General features: G+C 47.9%; 1 pseudogene; it reads left to right on the top strand.

The window, feature by feature from the left end:
- The first annotated feature begins 9,028 nt into the window (after positions 1-9,028).
- On the top strand, positions 9,029-10,194 carry LOC112900642 (annotated as a pseudogene).
- The last annotated feature ends 6,869 nt before the right edge of the window (positions 10,195-17,063 follow it).

Genomic DNA, 17,063 nt, shown 5'->3' with positions numbered 1-17,063 from the left:
ACGAAGAGATTCGAGATAGGGTCGGGGTGGCACCTATCGAGGAGAAGTTGATTCAACATCGGTTGAGATGGTTTGGACATGTACAACGGAGGCCTCCCGAGGCGCCGGTGCGTAGTGGAGTTTTAAAGCGGGGCGATAGGTAGACCTAGACTAACTTGGGACGAGATGGTTAAGAGAGATCTTAAGGGGTGGAATATTGCTAAGGAATTAGCTATGGATAGGAGCGCTTGGAGATTAACAATTAACGTACCTGAACCGTGACCTTTGTTACTTTTTATTTAACCCCTAACTCTTCCTTTGGCTTGTGCCCTTTTTGTGTTTCTTATTCTTGTTTTATGTGGGTTTCATTTCTAGCCTACCCCAACTTGTTTGGGACAAAAGGCTAAGTTGTTGTTGTTGTTGTAATTTATCTATTGATACTCTACTTGTTAGTTATTCAGATCCAATTTTTTCATATTCCTAGTATTTATTTGGTTGTACTTACGCCTATTACTTTTGAATAAATAAGATTAAAATAGAGAAACAATAGATAGGTTACATTGTTAGAAAAAATTTGATACTAGTTTCATATTTTTCTATTTTAAAATGAATTAGTTTTGAGTTTTTAGATCTAAATATAATTTTTTTATTTTTTAAAAAAATATAAAACAACCTTTAAAATTATTGAAATAGCCAAACTTGTTTGATTTTGACAGTTGGATAGCTCTCGTTATCTGGTTTTGTAGTTAAAGGTTGAAAATCAGAATTCTGTGATAGCACTATACCACAACACCAAAGGTAAAACTCTAGCATTGCCGGTGGACAATTAGTCAGTAAAGCTTCCCGACTTGCACGCAGTCGGTGATTCTTGGGGTCTGTTGATGATAGTTCACTGAAATTGGGGCTTATATACTTGAAATGGGCATGTAAGGCAACTATTCTAGCTGTGTGCGTTATTGGAGTTCAGTCTGCCTGCGTACTGTGCAAATAGCCAAACACAATATCAAACTTGCACTTTACCAGTAGCATTAAGAGTGGGATTTATGAAGACTAGCAGTAGCAAAAAGTAGAAGTAGCAGATTACATGCTAGAGTAATTCTAGTGTTAATTGGAATTTATAAATTAGTGGATCTGAAAAAAGGTTCAAGCTTTTGTTTTGCTTATTGTTAGTCCTATAATCAGAATCATTTCTGCTACTTATAGCTTGAGGTAGTTACTTACAGTGTCTTGCTATTGTTCTGAACATGAATGTCTCAATGCGTGAATTTATGATGTAAATGTGAAAATTGAGCCGGTGCTAGGCATGTCTTGCTCTTATTAAAGTTTGCGACCTATATAGCGTATGTTGGCTCTGGGAGAATGATAACTTTGCTTGGTTGATTAAACATGTTGTAATCTTATGCTTTGAGAAATAGCATAACCTCAATTTACTGAAAGATCACAACTGTGAAAGCATAAGTTCATAGAAAGCTAGAGTGCATGTTGTCAATATAGCATGTCAATTTCCTTTTTTTTTTTTGCCATGGTGCAAATTTCTTGTGTGGCGAAACTGGTGCATAACTCCATTCTAAAATTGGCAAGAAAATTGGTTATGAATAATTGTTGCATGTGTAGGCACAACAGGAGTACGATCTTCCTTTCTTGTTGCACTCAAATTTGCATGAGCTTGCGCTGCATGAGTAGTGCATTGGTTTCAGGTTTCAGTAGCACAAGCATTGGTATGACTAATTAAGTTTTTTTTCCTATCATCTATTTACTACGGTTTGACTCATTTGGTACATGTCAACAGGAGTAAACCTCGAAGATCCTGAAAATCAAGTCAACGGAATTGCGAGCTTTTATATGTACTTTAGTGTCTTCTACGGGCAGTAGGGTCCATGTTCAGGTAGGATAGATGCATACTGTTAAAGAGTATGATGTTAAGTGACATTATGAGATGAACCAATGTTTGTATGACTAGAGTGATTTTTTGTCATGCTGAATGTTTGGACTTGCTTCTGGATGAATCAATGTCTGTATGGCTAATGTGGTCACTACACTACTCCAGCGCCCTCTTATCACCGCCGGTTCGAAATTGCCATCACCGCCGGTTTTGGGGGGCGTTGGATATACGTCGATGGGGATAAGGAGATCTATCACGACCCTAGAATCGGCGGTGATGACCTTTTCCCAAAATAGAAAAGAGAAAAAAAAGGACTGCCCCGCTGGCCGGCCGCCCTGCTCGCTGCGCCGTCGACCCGCTCGCCGCGCCGCCGGCCTGCTCGCTGCTGCTGCCGCCGCCGCGCCGCGTCCCTCGCGCCATCCGTCGCGGATCCATGCGGCCGGGGAAGGGAGAGGCGGAGGAGGGAGGCCGTGGCCCCTCGCTGCCGCCGTCGTGGCTCCACGAGGCCGGGGAGGGAGAGGCGGCTCCGCGCGGCCGGGGAAGGGAGAGGCGGAGGAGGGCGGACGCGGCCCCTCGCCCCGCTCGCCGCGCCGCGCGGCCCTCGCGCCGCTGCCGCGGCTCTGCGAGGCTGGGAGGGGCGGTGGGGGAAGGAAGGGCTTGCAGGGGAGGTGCGCGCGCGGCGGAGGAGGGGCAGGAGAAGGGTGACGCGGGAGGTGGTGGCACGGGAGGGGAAGGGCGGGCTGGGAGCTGGCGGCGAGGAAGGGAAGATGGCTGGCGTGGGAGAGAGGAGATAGAAGAGCAATGAGAGGGAGAGAGAAAAAAGAGGGTTTGTGTGTATCACCGTCGTGTTACCGCCGGTTTGCTATGACAGTACGACAGTTTCTGTAGTAGTGCTAAAATCTTACTAAACTACTGCAGCTAATTGATTTTTTTATCCATTTTAAATGATCCCGTTTAACCATCGGTCGGTAAAAACTATTTATATAACTTCAAACCGTCCGTGGGTAAAAGCTATTATGAACTGTCTATCGTTATATGTTGGTCCGTCGGTATATTTTTACGGTGTGTCGGATTGTCCGTTAGTCAGTAAAAATTTTTACCGACGAGACTTACACTGGCTGCATGTATCCGGTGGTATAAAGTTATACCGACCGGCTCTCAATTGCTAAAGCCGCTTGTAGTGACGGGCCATCCATCATTGTCATGGGGTTATGGTGTAGTGTAGTTTGAGGGTGTAAACTGAATTTTTTTCTATTTTTTTCCACCAGCAAGTTATTAGAAAACATGGGAAATTATTACATTTCCAAGTTGCTTCGGACATGTTACAGATTTTCCTTTAAAAAATTGACATGTGGCTAAATGGCTCGTTTTAAAAACACCATTAGCACTTAATTGGGGCATGTATAGCGTAGAGATATGAACTAAACGGCGATGACTTACCTGCCCTCCACTATAGTGCCACTTCTTGACCAAATAAAGCTCCCTCGTATCAATTTGCACGAATTCGAATCTATACATGGCATTGGCTAGATTGTCAATGGAAATAAGAAACTGAGTGTTTGGTAACAAGATTCCACCAACCGGCTCATGAAACAAAGTCAATGCTAAGGATCTATACACCTTTTCCATTTTGTCGATTATGACGGTGCACACGCAATGGCACACAACACATCCTATCACATGCTTACAAAAAAAAAAGTTACTGCTGAAAGCACTAATGAGCATGCATGCGTTGGTAAAATCGTGGGGTCAATTGGCTAATTTAAAGTTTGGAACACTGACAAGTTAATTTGTGATCAGCGTGGAAAGCTAAGTATCAGCTGACCGGTGACACCAACTTGGCCATATCAAATCTTGGAGCTTTCAAGTTTCAAGGCCTACTAGTGAATTTCACGCACGTTTTGTTCCTTCAGGAACGAGATGACTTCTTCGCTAGATCTGCGCAACCGCATGTGACGGTCTCGGCAGCATTACCTATATATGGCAAGTTGGAAACCCACCACCCCTATTTATAGGAAGAAATACTGTTCACTGCCTCGCAGTCGCACTGCTCGTTGCTACTACTAGGCAGCTGCACTGCAAGCCAGGGAAGCTGATGACGCTATCCATGCGCCCATGGCACGCAGGTGGTGTCGGAGAACTCCAAGGCCGGGATCTCGAAGCGCAATAGAGCCACGTCCCCGCCTGCTCGTCCTGGTCTGGACTGAATAGTAGCCATCAGCTAGCGCCGGGAGAAGCCGGCGACCAGGAAGGGCACGCCGCGGGCCGGAGGAGCGGCGCCGGGAGGCACCCGTCGTACCGCGGCGTGCGGCGGCGGGGCTGGGGCGTGTGGGTGTCGGAGATCCGCGAGCCGCGCAAGAAGTCGCGCATCTGGCTCGGCACGTTCGCCACCGCGAAGATGGCCGCGCGCCTCAACTTCCCGCACCTCGCGCACGAGCTCCCGCGCCCGGCCTCGCCTCCCCCGCCGACATCCGGGCCGCCGCCGCGGAGGTCGCCAAGACCGCCGCGGAGCAACCGCGCCGGCAGCCTGCTGCGCCCTCGTCGGCAGCTGGCGCCAGCAGTGCTGGGATGACATCTGGCTGCAGCGAGGACAGTGCGCTTCAGGTCCTCCCGAGCACTTGCCGGACCTCCTCCTGGACCTCAAGGACGGTCTCTAGCCGTCGGATTTCTGGGCTGCGGCCCTGCCGCCGGCTGCCGACGCCGACGACGTGCTCGGCCTTCAGGAGCCGCTCCTGTGGGGCGACTAGCTAGTGATGGAGCTGGACAGTCGCTCGCTCTCTGCGATTGGAGGAGCGCCCCTGCCTTCCCCCACCCCGGCTCCGACGTCACCTCCGGCGCCTCCGCCGCCGCCGTCCACCGCCGCACTGTCCGACCACCACCGCCGTCTTCTCCTTGTCCCCACCACCGCCCACCAGATGTCTGGCATCTCCTCAGCCGCCCTCCACCGCCGCCGCCGCTAAACCACTCTCACTACCGCGTTGCCCGACCACCACCGCCGGCGGCCACCGCCCATCAGATGTCCGGCCCCGGCTGGCCGGCGGTGCGGAGCGCCACTTCACCTCCGTCGCCGGCTGAACCGCCACCACTGCCGGGCTGCCGCCGGCGTCGACATCCTCCTCTAGGGCCGGTGGCCATAGGAGCCCCGAAACCCCGAACCCTAAGCTTCACCGCCTCGACCACCACTCGGCCACCGGCGACCTCGCCGGCGGCCGCTCCCCCCACCTCCCACCCCTCGCGGGTGGCCGCTCCATCCCTCCCTCCTCCCCTAGCTCGCCGGCGGCCACTCCCCCTCCCCTAGCTTGGGGAAGAAGATGAACGGAGCCGGAGGCCTTTCTGCGATAGCAATGCGTGCAGTAACGCGTGCTATGAATAGATTCCCGGGCCGCGTGCGCCGAGATATACGACGTGTGTGTTGCTAGTTGTGTTCGTGTGCATTGTGTAACAAACTCATGAACTTGAGTACCTATATATTTGCTACCTATAAGTATTTTGGCTGCTTCATGTACTTGGATCATTACTTGTTTGAAACCGAGCTTCACAGAATTTTGTAGAAAACAATTTAATCACTTGCAGTAATTAAATTCAGGAAAATTCAAAGGGATACACGGTCGATATTGTTATTTGTGTATCATAGATAGTGGCACATAAGCAATTCGATCTATGAGGAATACGTGACAGGTTGCCGGTACTCATTTACGAACACATGGCACTACTACTTAATTGGCTGCTACACTAAATAAATGGGGATTTTTCTTCTGGACACTTTACAATGTCATTTTTTGCCACAAGATATCACTCAATTTTGCCTTTGCTGCTGAACATCTTTTAGGTGTGCATCTTTGCCAATGGACACCGCAGTGATTATAATATTCATTTTAAGAAAAATGGAGGGAGAAAAGTCTCTAAATACCCAAATTACCCCTTCTTCGTAGCGAAACCCGTGTGCCACCCCCTCCCCCGGCGCGCGGCCAGCAGCTGCCCCCCCCCCCCCCCCCGCGCGGCAGCAGCCGCCCCCGCGGCGGCCGGCAGCAGCCCGACTAGCGGACAGCGCCCCCCCCCCCCCGCGGCGCGCGGCCAGCAGCAGCCTCGGGGGGGGGGGGGGGGGGGGAGCGCGCCGGGGGGGGGGGGGGCCGGCCGAGCTTCGCTGAGCGCGGGGGGGGGGAGGGGGGGGCGGCAGAGCGCGCCGGTGTGGGCGGGGCCGAGCGCGCGGCGGGGGGGGGGGAGGGGCGGAGCTGCGCCGAGCGCCCGGAGGGGGGGGGCCTCGCCGAGCGCGGGGGGGGGGGGGGGGAGCTTCGGTGAGCGCGCGGCGGGGGGGAGGGGGGTGGAGCGCGCCGGGCTGGGCGAGGCCGACCCTCGCCGAGCGCGCGACCGGGGGGGTGGCGCGCCGGGGGGAAAGCCTTTGCCGAGCGCGCCGGGGGGGGGGGGGGGGCGGGCTACGCCGAGCGCCGGCGAGGGGGGGGGGCGGCGGAGCGCGCCGGGGTGGGCAGGGCCGAGCGCGCGGCGGGGGGGGGGGTGGGGTGCGGAGCTGCGCCGAGCGCCCGGAGGGGGGGGGCCTCGCCGAGCGCCGGGGGGGGGGGTTGGAGCGCGCGGCGGGAGGGGGGCGTTGGAGGGCGCCGGGCCGGGCGGGGCCGACCAGCGCGCGCCGGGGGGGGGGCACACGGGTTTGAACAGGGCCATGAACAAAGGGTAGTTTCGGTATTTAGAAAATTTTCTCCCCTCATTTTTCTCAAAATGAATATTATAATCACTGCAGTGTCCATTAGCAAAGATGCACACTTAAAAAGTGTCCAGCAGCAAAGGCAAGATTGAGTAGTGTCCTGTGGCAAAAAACGACATTGTAGAATGTCCAGGAGCAAAATTGCCCTAAATAAATCGACTCCATGCTCAAACTTTGCAAACGTGTTACTTGATTAATATGTAGGAGTATCACTTGATGGAGATTGAAATAAAAAATGTTAGAGTATTTAGAAAACTCCTGATATAGTTAGTTTAGATTGTAATCCCAGGTTAACCTTCCTTATCTATAATCTATAGGAGAGACTACTTGCCCTCAAAACCATATACTCTTGTATAATCAGCCCAAGAGGCTCGAGCAATACATCCCACGCATTATATACCTAATCATACATGGTATCACAAGACTAGTTTCTAACCCTAGGCCTCCGCTTCCGCTACCCTCGCGCCGCCCACAGGGAGATCAATCTCCGCCGGGGCAACGCCCTCGTAGGATGCGTGGCCGACCCATATGATCCGTCACGGCGTTGTGGTCAAGACACACCAGAAGGGCCTACCTCGACCTGTGGCCGATCCATGGCTGCACTGCGCGTCCTTGTCGGGCACCACGTCGCCATGGGGCCGCCTCCGGGCCTGCCTTGCCTCCGCGTCGTCGTCCCCCTGGCTCCGATCTGGATCCGCCGCCCCTTCCGCGCCACAGGCTTGGCGCCCCTCCTACCAGCGCCACCACACCGCTGCTCTGAGCGTGAGTGCGCGGCTGCGGAGGTGGGGTCGCCAGTCCATCACGCCGTTGGGGCTGCTAGGCTACCAACGCCGGACGACGTCGCCACTGGGCCGCAACGCCATGGGGCTCTACCCCTCCCGCCCTTTATCGCCAGCTCTCTCCTCCACGCCGCTGGGCCTTATCGCCGCTTCCGCTGCTGCTATGGAGCGCGAGGACGCAGCTGAGGGGGGCGGCCAGCCCGCCACACAGCTGGAGCGGAGACGCTGCTCGGGACGCACCTCGGCCCCTCTGCTATGCCTCTCTCTCCCTTTTAGATGGGGATAAGGTGGCGGGCATCACTAGGTGCACCCGAGATTGTACCCGCGAGCCTCTTGCTGTGTTTTTTCGATAAGAGATCTGATTGCGTCGCCCTGCCGTTCATCATCGCATCATCGTCGACACAGATGAGGTTGTCGCTGCGCCTTCCCAGGCTACAGCGCCGACGCTCATGATCAAGCCACCACCGCTGGTGTTGCCACCTTCTTTAGGCGGTGGCGCCACCCATGCTGCTGGTTTTGTGCACTCGTACGCCTTCGTTGACGCTTCGGACCCGCGCCCTCCTCCACAGCTTCTACCCCGTCCACCTCGACCTCGGCTAATTCAGCACTAAGGGGCTACCATCTGCTTAACGACCCTCTTCGGCTCCCATTCCAGCCACAACATCTGCGGCGCATCGACGGTTGCGACTGCGGAAGGATGTCATCTGTTCGGCTTATTCTCTAGTCTCATCGTCTGCGCACTTCCGTTGTGACTGCAGGAGGATGTTAGAGTATATTAGGCAACTCCGGATATGATTAGTTTAGGATTGTAATCCCGAAATAATCTTCCTAAGCGCTTTTACCAACTGATCGCAAGTTACCATAAGCCAACCGTGGTGTAGTGAGAGGCTACTTGCCCTTGAAGCCACGTACTCTTATATAATCAGCTTAAGGAGCTCAAGCAATACATCCCACATATTGTACCCAATCTTACAAAAAAAATAAACTCACACTTGTGGAGATCCAATTACATCCTATTTACAAACACCTTTATTTCACAGGAACGTGGTACTACTAGTTAATTGACTGCTTGACCAAATTAAATATCCTCCATGCTGCTTCATTTTTTTTCTTTGCAAACGTGTTCCTAGTTCCTACTTGATTAGTACAGATCATTTATGGAGATTGAAATATGAAAAAAAAAGACACCTGTGAAGATCGACTCATCATTAATTATATATACTGCTGGCTGTGGACCATTCTTTTCCGTCGAGATCGGATTTGCCTTAATCTAAAAATAATAATTATATACTGCGGCTTCAACATTATTATACATACGGTGGCACCTATCACATGGGCCTTTAAACTACTACTGTTATTGTTACAAACTGGCTGTATGCGTACAACAATAGTCAAGAAAATCAGTACGCCTAATAGTTACTGAATTTATATGACTAAATGATTAACTTATTTGTTGATTGGAATGCTTATGCTGGGCAATTACTTAAAGACTGGAGGGCCGTTCAGATTTCAGACTTGAACATGTACTGGAGGGCGATTCAGATTTCAGACTCCGCAATAGTATATACAACGGGAGGCAGTTCCCCTTTCCACTAGCATACCTTCTTTTCCTCTATTGCAAAAGATAGATATATAGCAGCAGCAATCAGATCATAAACACATCTTAATTACATGGCGATGGATGAGAAGAAGCCTTACATAATCGCCATCATCATATAGGTGATCTACACCGGCAATGTCGTCATCAGCAAGGCGGCCTTGGATCACGGCCTGATCAACTTCGTCTTCCTCTTCTACCGCCAGGCAGCCGCGTCTCTCTTCCTTCTACCTATTGCGGTCCTTGTTGAGAGGTACAGTAATCAACTATAATATAGCTCACAGATCGCTAATTAAAAACTAGGAGGGGTACTAGGAAAACCAATCACGTCACCAACACCTGAAAAGGATTTCTAGCTATCCTATGATCCTACTAACACGAATTAGTGATCGACCTTTCATTCGCAGGAGAAATGCGCGATCCATGTCACTGGTGCTGCTGTTGAAGCTCTTCCTTTGCGCCTTAGTCGGGTATATGTTTTTCGACGATGGTGTTGTGTAGTAGTACATCTTCAGCTTCATTGGCCTGAAGCTGAATTCATTCGTTTGGTTCCAGGATTACAATGAACTTGAATCTGTACAACGTGAGCCTGAAGTTGACATCAGCAACCGTGGCATCTGCATGCACCAACTCCCTGCCCGTGCTTACCTTCTGCTTAGCGTTGCTATCAAGGTATAGTCTGCCTCTACTGAGCGTCAAATTATATGAGCGTGATGAGTTAATGTAGGTCTAGATGCTTGGTTATTGTTAATCACATGCTAGGAGGTGCTCGCAGAATGGAGGAGGTGAAGCTGAGGAGCCGCTCCGGCATAGCCAAGCTCGCCGGCGTGGCGCTCTGCTGCGCCGGGGTTTTGGTCATCGCTTTCTACACTGGGCCGTTGCTGAGCCCCGTGAACCACCACCGTGCCTTCAGTGCCGCCACCAACGCATCCGCAGCTGCCAACACTGCTAGGAACCCCGCATGGATCAAAGGGACGTTCATGGCCGTCCTGGAATGGTCACTGTGGATCGTCCTGCAGGTCTCTTCGACCACTCAAGAATCAAGATCATCATTCTGTTATCCTTAACATTCTGTCTAATCCAACATATATGTACGTAGGCCGGTGTGCTCAAGGAGTTTCCAAACAAGATGCTCGTGACGGTGACCCAATGCGTGTTCAGCGTGGTGCAATCTTTTGTGGTCGCGGTGGTAGCTGAGAGGGATTTCTCAAAGTGGAAACTCCGGCCAGACTTTGGCTGAACTGTAGCTATACTCCTTCCCCCTATTATTATGTTTTGGAGGTTGAGTGGACTTCTGAGGTATTTTCACTTTTTCTGGTACATTGCGAGCAGGAATATAAGATTTAGTAACACCTTTATAATCAGTAACTGCATTAGGCAGATTATTTGCAATATGTTGCAAATCTATAATTTTCTGAACTTGAAATTTAGTTTCTTGAGTACGTGGATCAGAGGCCAGAATAATGTCTTGCACATTCCAATCGATTTTCTGGCACACATTTTGTTACTTTGTTTCTCCCCGTAATGCCGGGAAATGGACCTCGTAAAAAATACAATCAGCGTACCGAGCCGTGAATAAATCTCATGTTAGGGCCTTGAGATATTTTATGATCAATGAAGATTGATATCCCACATAGATCCCTAGTTTCCTGTGAGGGCCCATGGATGTACGCTGCGGTGGTGATATCGGTACGTACATAGCGGAACCGGACTTACGCAGATAGGAAAGGCTTGGAACCGGACTTACGCAGATAGGAAAGGCTTGGTGGATTTTCACGCACTAATTCTAAGGGGGAATTAGTATGATAAGCAGTTGGACGCAATTGAATAAGATTAGCAGCGTGTAAGACTACCCCAACACGTGGTTGGTAACTTACACATTAACATTGGTCCTGCAATAAGCTTTATCCTTCTTATATCCTTCTTATAAGTGATTCTGCTAAACCATTTTGAGTATGGACATATGGAACTGAGTGTTGAACCTGAATACGTAATGCCATGCAATAATCATTAAAGGCTCTTAAGATAAATTCAGCAGCGTTATCCATGCGAATAGATTGAATATGATGTACAGGATAATTTGCTTGTAATTTGATAATTTGAGCAATTATCTTAGCAAATGCATGGTTTCGTATCGATAAAAGACACACATGGGACCTTAAATGCGTTCAAGAAATTTAAGTGGTTCATTTTTAACTTTAAGATATGATGGTCTTAAAATTAACTTCCCTTCTGCACATGCAATACACACAAAGTCTGATGCTTGAGGGAATTTAGCCTTTTGTAAATTATAACCAATTGAATTACTAATAATTTTTTGCATCATCCCTGCACTAGGATGACCAAGGCAGTCATGCCATATTTGAAATGAGTTAACATTTTGAAAAATTACCTTACATGCAACATGCTTTACAGGTTTGATCTATGTATAGTACAGTCCACATGGAAAAGAAGGAATGTTTTCAACAATTTGTTTGTCATATCCAGTGTCTTTAGTAAAAAGAAGATATTCTTCTTTATTCTCTTCGTGTGTTTCAACATGAAACCTGTTTTTCCGGATATCTCTGTAACTTAGTAGGGTACGAGATGAATCAGGATATAATAAAGCTTCCTTGATTGTAATATGTGTACCCATAGGGAGTGTGATAGTAGCACAACCAGCGCCTTCTATCGTCGCATCACGTCCAGCTATTGTTAAAATATTTCCTTTTCGTTTGGTAAGAGTATGGAAATATTTTGTTTCCTTAAGTATAGTATTCGTAGTGCAACTATTCACTAGGTATATTTCTTCCTCCATTAAATTGACTCCCGTCCAAACTTTGAGTGGTGGAGGCGAGAGGGCCTCCCCCTGTTCTTCTTTCTCGGCAAGATCCAAACCGGTGAGAGTTTCTTGCGAGTCAAAAGTGCTGATAACGTGTTTAGAATCAATGAAATGAAAACTATAATGGATGAATGATTCTCTTGTTAATCTTGAATGGATAGTGATTACATACATATAAAGGTGCTTAAGGGGCATCGACACGCCTGTTCGGAAGGACATCCCCTTCCGAACGGGCCTTTGTGAACGACGCGTCTCCTCATTAGCAACTACTAATGGCGGGATTAACTGACTAAGCCATATGTTAATTATGTGCTTAAACTAAATGATCACACACGAATAATTTCTAACAGCTTTTCTTGTGGAGCGCACGGAGTGCCTGACGAGATGGATTTCCTTCATCCTTTAGGCCACATTCTCCTTTTTCTCTTCGAATTGTCCATCAATTATTATAACTTGCACTGAAGAAATGGAGCATAGTCAAGATCTTAGACTTTAAATAGAGCGCTTCCAGGAGGCAACCTGGGTATGTTTCTTTACCTCTTCACTGTATCATCATCCAATGCTAGCTACATGGGATAGGAGGGCAACCCATTTATTCTGTTTTGTTGGGTCGTGTGCGTTGGAGGTCGTCCTTGTTTTATGTTAAATAAAAGTAAGGTTTACATGCAGCATGGTCCTATATATTCTCCGTGGTCCCATCAAGGCAGCATTCATCAACTGTGTCTCGATCTGTGTGTGTCGGTGTTGAGGTATATATGATGAGTCCAAGTGGTGCTAGCTTGTACCGAGTCGGTCTTACTCCTAGGTGTCCCGCTGGAAAACACTAGGAAAAAGTCCTATATATATACTTGTACTTTTGCAAGAATCAATCAAGAAAGTTGTCACAAATATGCAGGAAATCCTGCTTGGATCCCCATGCATGTTTCTAACTCGGTCCGTATGTTTCAACTGCAGTTTCTGTTCTCTTACATGGTTCCCACATCATTTAACGGGCTCACAGATTCAGAAATTGAGAAGTGCCTCTATTAAATATTTCATGAAATAAAAATGGACCTGGCTAACTTACGATCAGCCGTAATATAACCCCCACACGGCCTATCCTTTTTTGGAAAATAGACTATATCTGTCAGTTTTCTATTTCGGTGACCCCCCGTTTTCCCGTGAACCCCGGCTCTTTTTGGCGCCAACCAGGGGTGGGAGCGCGCCAGAACCTGTGGGCCCCCCACGAAACCCTTTCTCCATGGCCCCCGTGAACCCTCACTAAAAATTGCTTCGGCAATTCCGCCGCCGCCGCTGCCAGCACAAAAATTGGAGAACAAGAAGGCGGCGGCGACATCAACGGAAAGCAAAATTGATGTGTGCTTTTAGGAGGGTGAGAAAGATGTTAGGCCTTGATCCATCCTGTATGCGAGTCGGGCCAGCACTCCGTCCAGGATTCAGTCACGTAGACCCCTACGAATTAACGCATAGAAAACTATACGTATCCGATACTTATACAGTCTTTATCTACAGCAATGTACATGTATATTTGCCTAGTTAATCTAATGCGCATACTACTCTGTTCCAATAAAGAATGCAATTCTGGATATGCACCTAGACGTGGATATTCCTATATTGAAGACGATATCTAATGGAGCACAATTAGCCTATGCATGATAGGTCTTGGGACAAACATGCTAAAGCAAGATCTTATTTTAGTTTAGATACAATAATTGTATGGAATCCACATGTATATCTGCAGAATATAGCTACGTTTAGGTTTATTCTAAATCAAATATTTTTATATTCGACTAATAATATCTCTAAATTAATACGTTTCAAATATAATCATCTATAAGTTATGATAGTTCGTTTTACAATAAATCTGCTAACATCATTTTTATGTTGACATTCTTTATAATATTTTAAGTATTCATAGTTAAAATTAAAAGGAATTAACTTCGAACAAAGTTAGATGTAGATATATTTTAGTGCGTCGGGTGGAAGGGAAGCGACGGAGTTTGTTACAAGAAAACGACGGATGCTGTGCTTGGGCAGGTCGGAAAAAAAGACGAATGGAGATATGATGATATCCTATATATGGTTAGCTTATCGATCCGCGTCTCGATAGCTAGCCAATCACGTCCGGCGAGGCGAATCCGGCGAGGACACCCTTCGTTTCCTCCCCTCCAATAAAAAAAAATCTTGTCATTTAGAAATATTAAATAAAATTTATTTATAAAACTTTTTGCACATATGGGTGCTAATTCGCGAGACAAATTTAATGAGCCTAATTAATCCATAATCTGCCACAGTGATGCTACAGTAATCATCCGCTAATCATGGGCTAATATACCTCATTAGATTCGTCTCGCGAATTAGCCTGGGATTCTGCAATTAGTTTTGTAATTAGACTTTATTTAATACTTAAATGATAAAATTCTTTTTGACGTGACCTCTCTAAAATTTAGAACCCAGAAAACGAACACACCCTGAAGTTGCATAGTGCATCCATGCATGTCAAAATCAAGGCAGGCACATTCTGGGCATGCTCTTGATTCCTGTGACGAATTTCGAACTGCGTCCTGTTAGATTCCCGCAGAAGTTTCATTTGCACTGTTTTGGTTCCAGACGTGGCCTAGGTTTGTTTTCGGATAGTGTTTTCAAACGTTTTAATTACTAAGCTACTTTTTGTGATTTGAGAGATTGAATGACAATATAATTATATTGGGATTTATGTGTTTGTCAGGATATATATTTATAAGGTTCGATTTTAAAGTATTCAGATGATAGTGTTAGCATTAGAATTTTCACTCTCATTGAGAGTGAAGATGACACTAGGAGTTGGGAATTTTCTGTGTTTATTTCTCAAACTCTACCATAATATCATGCCCTCCAAGGGGTTGGAGATACATACTTATAGACTGCTAGCCAGCCAAGAATATGCTAGATGCTAGTCTAAGATGCTAAATTAGATGTTGTCCTAGATGCTAACTGCTGTCCTAAAAACAGTCAAGATGCTGCTGTCCTAGCTGCTCTAAAAGCAGTTCAAGATGCTGAGAAAACCACCCTGTCCATAAAGACCAAGTACAGAGACTTATTCCCATCGTTCTCCCCTAAGTCTTGTGCGTCGTCTTGTGGAAAATCTGGACCATCCTGGTCTTGGAGCAGAGCTCCAGGAACCTGATCCTCCCAAGAGGCTTGGTGAGCAGGTCTGCAAGCTGATCCTTGGTGTTGATGTAGCCTGTCTTGATGCTCCCTTCCTCCAAACAGCCTCGAATGAAGTGGTACCTCACCCGGATGTGCTTGCTCCGTTCATGGAAAATAGGGTTCTTTGCCAGGGCCAGAGCGGACTTGCTGTCCACTCGGAGATCCACCGCTCTAGCGCCTCTACCGAGGAGATCACCGAGTAGTCGAGCGAGCCAGATCGCCTGAGTCAAAGCGGTGGAGGCCGCGATCTACTCGGCCTTGCAGCTGGACAGAGCTACCACCTGCTACTTGACCGACTGCCAGCTGACGAGGCACTTGCCAAGGAAGAAAGAGGATCCCACTGGTGCTCTTGCTGGTGTCGATGTCGCCGGCGTGGTCGCTGTCACTGTACCCGACGAAGTGTGCCACTCCGGGGCACCTCGGGTAGTAGAGGCCGTGGTCGAGATTCCCCGCAACATAGCGGATGATTCTCTTCACAGCCTGCTGGTGCTCCATCATCGGTCGCTGCATGAACCGACTAACGTAGCCGATGGAGAATGCCAAGTCCGGCCGTGTGTGAGCGAGGTAGTGAAGGCTCCCCACAAGACGCCGGTACTGGGTAGTGTCTGTCGGTGTTTTACCGGCTGCCCACCGAGAGGTATACCCAAGGTGGTAAGTTTAGGTGAGGAAACGCCGAGATCAGGAATTCGAAGGTGCAAGGAACACAAAACTTAGACAAGTTCGGGCCGCGAGGTGCGTAATGCCCTACGTCTTGTGTGATTTGTATTGTCTTGGGTGTAGAATGAGATGTTTTGAGGGGATCTCTGCCCCCCTTATATATCCGGGAGATCAGGGTTACAAGAATTCTAGTTCAATACTAGATAAGAAATCGTAACCGAATACAACTCGAGTAGATTCCTTCTGTACCGACTAGCTTTTTATCTCCTATTCATGCGAGATAAATAAGAGATAAATGAGATAAATAAGAGATAAGATGAGCTTTATCTCTTAAGCCTATCTAAACTACGTTATGTATATAGTCCCGTGGCCCCGGGTCTGACAAGCCCCCGAGCTCATCGTAGCTGAGTACTGCAGGCTTCTCGAGTACTTTTGAAGTAGTCTTCGGCTTCTTTTGAAGCTCCATCTTGAAGTTCTCCTTCGAGTACTTACTTGGCTGCATCGAAACTATGAGGTGCTCATACCCCGAATCATTTCTTTGATATGGTGTGCGATTGAAAAATCGCACTCCATATAGAGTAGCCCCCGAGCCTTAGGTTGAATCGGAGAATTAGGCTGAAAGTCGCATTAGTCTTGAGTCTTTATTACTTCTCAAATAAGGGTGTGTTCGTTTCCTCACCTCTAAAGTTTAGACCCGTCACATCAAAGAGAATCTTGCTATTTATAAGTATTAAATAAAATCTGTTTATAAAACTTTTTGCACAGATGGGTGCTAATTCGCGAGACAATTTTAATGAGCCTAATTAATCCATAATTTGCCACAGTGATGCTACAGTAATCATCCGCTAATCATGGACTAATATATCTTATTAGATTCATCTCGCGAATTAGCCTGGGGTTCTGCAATTAGTTTTGTAATTAGACTTTATTTAATACTTCTAAAAGACAAGATTCTCTTTGATGTGACACATCTAAACTTTAGACCCTAATAAATGAACGCACCCTAAATTTGAAAATAAGTAGTCGATGCCACGTATCCCGCAGCCCCCGAGCCTTGAATCCAAATCTCTCAGGTTTGGAAATAAGGATCCAAAAATCGTGGCATTGGTGTTACTCTGAAATTCCGAGAAAAACTCTTCGCCTTCTGCACAGTGAAATTGAGCCTCCCGCTAGTTTATTTAACCGCGTGGTGACTTAGAGTTTCTTCTGCACTCTCAGTCTTCATATGAGTCGTCTTCGAGTATTTTTGCGGCATCCAGCCCCCGAGCTTACGAGCCAGGAGAGCCGAAGGAGCCATGTCGAGTAGTGTGTATCGCCCAGCTCCCGAGCCTGGGAACTAGCGGAACTATGATGGCACGCCGTGCTGCCTGAAGGGTTGTTGCCGAAGTTTGACCTGAAAAAAGATAATGCATACATTATGTAGCATAATACGAAGATACCGA

This window comes from Panicum hallii, chromosome 7 (genome assembly GCF_002211085.1).
Source record: "Panicum hallii strain FIL2 chromosome 7, PHallii_v3.1, whole genome shotgun sequence".
Taxonomy (NCBI): domain Eukaryota; kingdom Viridiplantae; phylum Streptophyta; class Magnoliopsida; order Poales; family Poaceae; genus Panicum; species Panicum hallii.
This window is presented reverse-complemented; position numbering and strand designations above follow the sequence as displayed.